The sequence below is a fragment of the Mesoplodon bidens genome (genome assembly GCF_964165515.1).
Source record: "Mesoplodon bidens genome assembly, chromosome: 9".
Lineage (NCBI taxonomy): Eukaryota > Metazoa > Chordata > Mammalia > Artiodactyla > Ziphiidae > Mesoplodon > Mesoplodon bidens.
Window position 1 is genome coordinate 94,567,405 of NC_138166.1, and position 9,231 is coordinate 94,576,635.

Below are 9,231 nucleotides of genomic sequence, written 5' to 3' on the forward strand. Positions count from 1 at the left end.
GTTTCAGTGACTTCGTCTCTACAGAGAATGGTGGACGACGGTCACTTACTTGCCCTTGGGGGGTGGGGGAGATGTTGATAAATATAGCCGAGATGAAAGCCGTCTGCATTCTTCAGGGTAAAATGCTGCATAGATTCATTTATTGTTGTGTCATAGATTTTTGTCTGGAAGCAGCAGCCTTGGGCAGTCATTGATGATCTCCTTGGGAAGGGGGGTTAAATCATCTTATCATTGCGTGTCTGGTACACAGATACCACTCTTCATCAACACCCCCCGGGTAACGCCTAGTGTCCTTCTAAGGGCAGGCAAACCCCAGGCCGTCCTGAACCTTGGAGGAATTGGGTGTCTGAACAGGTCTCTCTCCTCACTTCATTCTTTCTCATTATTTTAGTGGCTATTTCTATTTCTTTTTCCCACCTCCCCTGATTACTTAACCACCAGATTTACCCCAAGGGGTGAGGCATTCAAAATGTTACTTCTAAATATAAAATGGGGAACTCTTAAAAAATCCTTAATCCATTAACAAAGCCATCAGCTTTAGTCTGACTTTCCTTTTTTCCCAAGGGACTTCCTTTTCCTGATCTTTTGTGTGAGCCTCCCCCCAGCCCCGAATTCCCTAGTTTAATACCCTCAAGCTGTATATATATATATATGAAGAAATAAACTCATAATCTCCATCCCAATCAATTTTCTGTATAAACAGAAGACCCAAATGTCCAAACCCTAAACCTAGCGCCTTTTCCAATCTTCATTTAAGCATGTGTTCTAGCTCACCAGCCATCAGGTCAATCTTCAGACCCTAGTGCCTTGCATAACAGGTGCTCAACAAATATTTGTCAACTAAGCAAATGAATGAAAGTAGAGACTTAAACCTCTGCACAGCTGGCCCTCTCCTGCCAGGCTTCCCTAGTATCTTGCACATAGTGGGTGTTCAAAAATGTTAATGACACTGATGACACTCTGCTTGACATACATTCACAGACTGAGAGAGGCCCTGTACCTGACCATCAGGTTCATCATCTCTGTGTCTACTAAATCTCATGAGATGATAGGAAGGGAATTAATTGAACTTAGCTATTAGAATAGATCTGGTGGGAAACTAGTGTTAAAGGCAGCAAGAAATGAAGGTTGGTCACATTCAGAGACCCTCGGGTAATGTTAAATTTTTTAATGAGTTCCCCTAGAATCCCATATGTCTAAATTTTAAAATAAAATTATTTCACTTTTACAAATAATATATCTACATTATGTAAACCATATAAAATATATCCACACTATATAAATATCTCTACAATAAAAATACAATGTACGGGGACTTCCATGGTGGCGCAGTGGTTAAGAATCTGCCTGCCAATGCAGGGGACACGGGTTCGAGCCCTGGTCCGGGAAGATCCCACATGCCTCGGCGCAAGTAAGCCCATGCGCCACAACTACTGAGCCTGTGCTCTAGAGTCTGCAAGCCACAACTACTGAGTCCACATGCCACAACTACTGAAGCCCGCAAGCCTAGAGCCCGTGCTCCGCAACAAGAGAAGCCCCCGCACCTCAACGAAGAGTAGCCCCCGCTCACTTCAGCTAGAAAAAGCCCACGCACAGCAATGAAGACCCAATGCAGCCAAATAAATAAATAAATAAATAAATAAACTTATTAAAAAAAAAAATACAATGTACATAAAGTACATTATATAAAAGTATTTTTGATCTATCATCTCAGTGCTGAATTGGCCCCTGCGAAGGTTTTGCTGATCCTATCTCATCAGTTCTAGGATGCAAAATTTCTCACTTGTTAGGATTGCTATGGCAACTTATAACTGCTGCCAGCCCCACTGAGGTCCGGGTCTCACAAGGGAGATTTGTGTTTGCTTTTGTCAGCCATCTGGAGGCACCACCAACCAGAGACTACTCGGAGTTAAATTCTCTTCTGGAGGTTCTTTGGGCCACGCTGGTAGTGTGAATTCAAAATACAAGCTAGTGCGAGCCCTGCCTTTTAATTCCTAGATGAGATTTTTTTCTTCTCTGCACCCGATGACAAAGTTGAGACAAGCCGTCTTCCTTGCCTGGCCCTCTCTGCGTGGGAGGTTTACTTGGCAAAGTTGTGTAGGGGGTATCATATTAGACTCCCCATCATGGGCATTTTTTATTCCTAGTGGCATGTAAAAATAATGGTATAATAATGGTATATCTTAAAATAAATGATAGATTTAGTTGTTTTTCTTTTCTGTGTTTACATGTTGAAATCATACTGTATATCAATTTTGTATTCTTTTCTCCCCTTAATATCAGACTGTGAACAATTCGCCATTCTATTAGAAAGTTTTATATGCATCATTTTAATTCCTTCTCTTGTATGTGTCTTTGAAAATTTATTTACTTAACCATTCTCATTGTTAGACAATCAAGCTCTTCCCTTTTTTGTTGTGCCTAAATTTCACTCTGAACTAACACTAGGTTCCTATTCTATGCCCAGTCCAGCTGTGAAGAAAACAGACATCCCTTCGCATCAAGCTTATAGCCCAGCAGGGGAGGCAGCTATCAGGCAAAAAATGAAATCTAGAATGAGGGGTGACAGGCAGGGCAAGTACAGTCAGCTATTCAGGCTGCTGACATGACAGATTGCCAGAGGCGGCAGTACTGGATTAAGGTGTATCCATGTTTTGACTGTACTGCCAAGTTGTTGATTCCCAAGTGTACAAGGGCATCAGTTTCATTGCCCTCTTGTCCCAATTAGATGGTGCCATTTAAAATCTTTTTTTTTTTTTTGGCCAATTGTCAGATGACCATGGCATTTTGTTTTAAGTTAACGTTTTGTGACTGAATCTAATCATAGTTTCGAAATATATGTTGGTGATTTGTGGTTCCTCTTCAGAGCACTGCCTGAAGACACTGTCTGAAGAATTGTTATCAATTTGCATGAGTTCTTTATGCAGTAAGAATCATCTTTTGTCTGGCATCATTTTTGTTAATATTACTTGCAATTTACTGTATGGTTTCAATGCTGCTTAATTGCTTTATGAAATATAGAAGTTCTAAATTTTACGTCATCAAGCTTATCAATTCTTTTTGTGATGTCTCACGTTGCTTTGACATTTATAAAGTTGTTCCCCTCCCAGAAATTTGATCAACCTTCACTTTTATTTTCTTCTAGTTATTTATGATTGATTTTCCACATTTGATCTCTTCATCTCTTCATTGTTTATATTGATATGTGATAGGACGTGAGACCCTAAAATTTTTAATATTACTGATATTTACTAAGCTATATATTCTTCACCACTGACCTGCCTATTCTACATACAATTTAAAGTTCTATTTCTAGGAGAGGTAGTCTTCTCTGTTTACTCTTTTAAAAAAACCTTCAGCTATTTCTTTGACAATGATTTTTCCATGTGAAACTTAAAATCATTTTAGCCAGTTTCAAAAAAATGTGATCTTTGTTCATTTGAAACTGCATGAGAATTACAGTTGACCCCTAAGCAACACAGGTTTGAAGGGCGCGAGTCCACTTACGCGTGGGTTGTCAGTAGTAGACACTACAGTGCTACACCATCCATGGTTAGTTGAAAGCACAGATGGGGACCCACGGATGCAGGGGAGTCTCAGATACAGAGGGCCCACTGTAAGTTACATGCGGATTTTTGACCATGCCGAAGGTCGAGCCCAACCCTTGCACTGTTCAAGGGTCATCTGTACATATTTACTGGAGGAGGGTCAACACCTTTATATAACTAAGCCATTTTATTTGGCCAGGTAGTCTTCCATCCATGTGAGGAATAGGTTGTTCTGCCTCCATGATCAGTCTGCATAATTAGTGGACCAGGGCAAATACCAGTGGTCCAGACAGGAGTCCAGACTGTGGGACAAGCTGAGGTGTAACGGGGTGAAATTTAGAATGCGAATGGAGGAGACACATTTACTTTATACATTAGCCACACAACTATAACGTCAGCCCCATCTGCACTGAATCATCTGCGCTTTGGGCACTTGTTGGCAGGATCCAAGTTGAAAGCACAGTAAATCACATACTACAGACGCTGAGTTCCGGTTGAGCCATAAATGGTGTAGGGATTAATAGAATAGAATATATATTCAAAATTACTAAGTTATTTAAAATCCACACATCCCTCCCTTTTAGGCCTCTGAAATTTGCAATGGAGTTGGAAATTAAACATCTGAAACCTCGTAAAAGGTATCCATTCTGCGGTAGTGTCCATCATGAGGGTACATAGAACACATAGTGTGTGCCTTGATTCACAGCACCTACTGTGTGCCAAGCCTTACTCCAGGTAATGGAAAAACAGCATCAAGCAAGAGTTAAGTCCCTATCCTCATGGAATTTAGATTCTATTGGGGCTGGGATGAGGGAGACAATTTTTTAAATGAACCATTGCATATATAATATATGATGTAGTGGTAAGTGCTGTGAAGAAATGTGAAACAGGGTGAGGGACCAGAGAATGGGTGATGGGGTTGATGCGGAAGACCTCTCTGATAAATGACCTGTGAGCAGACAACTGAAGGAAGCGATGGGGTGAGTGAGACACATGGGAAAGGTTTTGGCGTCTGGAGGAACAGCGAGGAGACTAGAGCAGAGAGCGGGTAGCAGGAATCAGACAGGTTGTTGGGTGGATCCTATGGCCCTGGGGGCCTAGTAGAGGGGCGGGCTCCATATTCTGAGTGCCATGGGAGTCCCTGGAGGATCTGAGTGCAGGATCATTTTAGGAGGATCCCTTTGGCTGCTGGGTGGAGAGGGGCCGGGGGAAAGCAGGGGATGCCAGTAGTAGGAGGCTGAGAGAACTGAAAGAATTTCTCATAGATTGGATGCACAGCTGCAGGGAAAGAGAGTAGTCAACAATCACTCGCAGATTTTTGGTATGTTTCCATTTACTGGGAAATGAAAAAATTGCAGGAGGAATAGGTTTGGTAGGAAAGATCAGGAGTTTGTTTTCGGGCGTGTTGAGATTGAGATGCCTGTTAGACAACCAGAGGGAGATTTGATTTGGTAGCTGCAAGTCTGAAGTTCAACAGAGAGGTATGTGATGCAGATATCAATTCAAAGGTCACCAGCTTACAGATCGGGTTTAAAGCTATGGGCTGGATGATGTTCCAAGGAAGTGAGTGTAAACAGAGAAAAGTTTGGGGGACTGGGCTCAGGGACCTCCAGAGTTCAGAGGTCAGGAGATGAAGAGGAGTGAGCAAAGTGATTCAAGCACACTCTGGACAGGTTTAAATATATATATATATATATATATATATATATATATATATATATATATAAAATATATATATATATATATATATTTGGCATATATAGACATGGCAAAGATCAAGTAATCAAATTGCATGCAGGACGTATAATGAGTAGCAATCTCCTTCTCCTCCAATCGCCCATACCCACACTCTCTTCTGAGAGACTAATATTTTAAGTTTCTGTCTTTAGAGTTTCTGCTGGTCACCTTCTGTGGAAGAGCTTTCATTCCTAATCACACTTCAAAATATCATTAAAACCTTGCCTTTCTTAGTTTTATGAATGCAAAACTTTAGTGTGGGGATCTTGTAATTGGGTCAGAAGTGTGAAGAAATGACTGAGAATGTTTGACAAATTCCTTGGGACTTCTTGAGTCCCACCCCTCAGAGCAGAGAAAGGGAATGAGTCAAGATTGAGGTACAGTAGGTCCAGCTCTGAGAACGTCTTTTCCATCCCTACTAATTTCTTCCCATTAAAGCAGTGAGTGTGAGGGGCTTCCCTAGTGGCACAGTGGTTGAGAGTCTGCCTGCCGATGCAGGGGACACGGGTTCGTGCCCCAGTCCGGGAAGATCCCACATGCTGCGGAGCGGCCGGGCCCGTGAGCCATGGCCGCTGAGCCTGCGCGTCCGGAGCCTGTGCTCTGCAACGGAAGAGGCCACAACAGTGAGAGGCCCGCGTACTGCAAAAAAAAACCCAAAAACAACAAAGCAGTGAGTGTGTGTGTGCGTGTGTGTGTGTGTGCGTGTGCGTGCGCGCAAGTGTTGTGTATGTTGTGTGTGTGAGAGAGAGAAAGAGACAGAGGAGACAGAGATCTCGCCTCTGTGGCTGCAGGGCTGGCTTTGGACTCAGTCACATAGGCAACTACTACCTGCTCTAATTTTAGAGAACCTGGGAATGGTCAAGTGCCACTTAAATTCTCCTAACTGTGGCCCATAGAGAAAAGATCAGACTAATGAACCTATATCATTTTAAACTATCTGCTCCTTAAAGTATGGGCAGTATATCAACCATCTCTAAATTATTGGGATATGAGGTTAGAACTCTGTACCTGTTCTAAGAAGAATACTGTCTTGTGAGTGGACAAGTAGTATATCTCTATTATAACAGCTATTTTATTTTTTTTATTGCAGTACGCGGGCCTCTCTCTCACTGTTGTGGCCTCTCCCGTTGCAGAGCATAGGCTCCGGACGCGCAGGCTCAGCGGCCATGGCTCACGGGCCCAGCCGCCCCGCCACATGTGGGATCTTCCCGGACCGGGGCACGAACCCACGTCCCCTGCATCAGCAGGCGGACTCTCAGGCACTGCGCCACCAGGGAAGCCCTATAACAGCTATTTTGATGACTATCCTCTAGTTCTAGCAAATGGAAAACTCTGGCAAGAGAAGCAATTCATTAGAATCTGATTACTCATTACATAGTTATATAGTAGATTTCAAATAACTAGATTAAGGAGTTTTACTAACAACACGAAAGTATTCATGGGTGAAAGGACATGTTATCAGTGATCTGCTCTGAAATACTCCAGCACCCACCCCCAAGAAATTTGCAGACGTAAACAAAACAAGACTGTAAAACTGCCCCCAATTTTTGAAGCTAGGTTTTTGGTACATCAGGACTCATTATACTATATTTCCTCTACTTTTGGTGTGTTTGAACATTTCCACAAGAAAAAGCAAAACAACAAGAAGAAAAGTATTCATGATAGACTCATAAGCTTTGAGATGACTTCCAGGCTTTATCTTACCTGGCCCACAGTCTTTCCTTGGAATTCTGTTCTGCTGGGAATGCTACTCATTAGACATAGATGTACAAGGACTTCCAAAGAAGAAATGTGGTGGCCAAATATAAGTACCGCTAGTGAATATTGTTTATGATTGTTGTAATTATCACTAGACTGATGGCGACTGGCAGCCGCTGCTTCTGTGCACTCTCTCCTGGTGTGGGAAGGAGATCAAGAGAAGGTCTCCTTCACGGTTCCTGGCTTTGCTGACCACCCTTGTCACGGGAAGAGAGCTGCTAGGAGTCAGGAGCACCTGAGACCCTTGATGGGACGGGTCCAGGCCCAGCACGTGCCCACCATCACTGTGGCTGATGGATCTGTCCAGGGAGCTGAACAATACACGTCGGTGATGACATGTTCTGCTTTTTTCTAAGGTTTTGCAAACATTGCCCTGCGGGGTTGAGAAACACTTCCGGCTGTGATGAGAGACTGAGCAAGATGAGGACAAGGAAGATGATGGGCTTGAAGTAGGAGGGACCTGAGAGATATCACTGCCTACTCGTCCCGTTTCCTCAGTGAGCTGGAGATGATTCCTCCGTATGTTGATGAGGTCCATGGGCCCTTGTCTGAGAACACTGAGGCTGCACTGTTGCCTCTACAGGGCACATTCTGGGGATAAAGGTCAACTTCTCTCCTCCACCATCTTGGAGTTCCCTCAAGTGTGTCTCTGGTCTTCAGATTCTAGGCCCAACCATCCAAAGCCCAGAGAGCTGCTTTCAGCTTAAGCTGGCTTCAAGTCTTCACTTCCTGTCCTGGAATCTGCCAGCTTCCCATTAAGCCTGGCAGTAAAAGTGTCCAATTCTTATCTGGGAAACCAGACCTCCCAGTGGTTCCCAGTGGGGCAGTCCCATCAAATACATCATAATCCAGCATCGGTATTTTTTCAGAGTCTGGAATGAATCAGTCTTAATTCAGTCTTCAATAAATAGTATGGTAGAGCTTCACTTTGGCTCGTCCAGGCATTTTTTACATTTCTCCCTCCTAACTGAGGAGACAATCAGGCTAGTACGTCCCTCCTCGGAGCAACAGACCCTCAAATATCTCATCTCCCACGGCCTTAGCTTTACTTTTGCAAAGGAACGGTCTACCTCGAAGGTGAATACAAGCTTCTACCTCTTGTGAATCCGATTTGAATTAGCTGGATTTTCCTGCTTCTGTGCTTCCCATCAGTGTCTCAGAGGCCTCAGAACTGAGGTTTGGTCAGAGCGGAGCTCTGAGTCTAGGAGCTTTCTCATCACTCAGCAGCGTCTGCAGAAGGAGAGTTTCCCCCAAGCACACGGTTTGGGGAACCCAGTCCTAAGATGCAAAGCTGACTTCCTCCTTGTACCTCTTACTCCTGGGAACATTATCTTCCTGCTGTGCAGAAATCCCTATATCAATATGAACAACATTCCACCTTCAAAAAATTCAAATACTGAGTATTTTAAACAAAATGAGATACATTAATTTTACTTTCCCAAGTCCATTCAAAAATAGTTTATGGGGCTTCCCTGGCGGCGCAGGGGTTGAGAGTCCGCCTGCCGATGCAGGGGACACGGGTTCATGCCCCGGTCCGGGAAGATCCCACATGCCGCGGAGCGGCTGGGCCCATGAGCCATGGCCACTAAGCCTGCGTGTCTGGAGCCTGTGCTCCGCAGCGGGAGAGGCCACAACAGTGAGAGGCCCGCGTACCGAAAAAAAAAAAAAAAGTTTATGGAACACCCGCATGTGTTCCACATTAAGGGAAAAATCCTCCCTCCTTTTCCTCTTATTGTCACAGGTTATTTGGGTTCCCCTTTTGACACCTCATCTCAACTATGATGCTAAGCTTTGTGCCTGGGATGGATGCCTGTGGTATTAACATGCACTGGAGCAAAGACGGGATCTTTCATAATGTGAAGGGGCTAAGGACACAGAAAAGAGTAAGCATGACACCAGAAATAGTGGGGCTGCAGGCAAGAGGCCAGATGTGCACCTCCAGGGATTCCCTTGGGCCATCAAGGTCGGCAACTGCCCAATTCTCATTGTTCTATTTTCCAAATTGGGAATATTCTTTTTGTACTTGTTATTATACCTTTCTTATTCTGAAGCCTTAGCCACAATCATCTGTTGGTCATCACGATGGCATAGTTGCCTCCCTAGGCAAACAGTGCAGTCATAAGTAAAGGTAATTGAGAATTCTAGCAAGGCAGAGAGGAAAGGCAGGGGTGATGATAAAAACCAACCT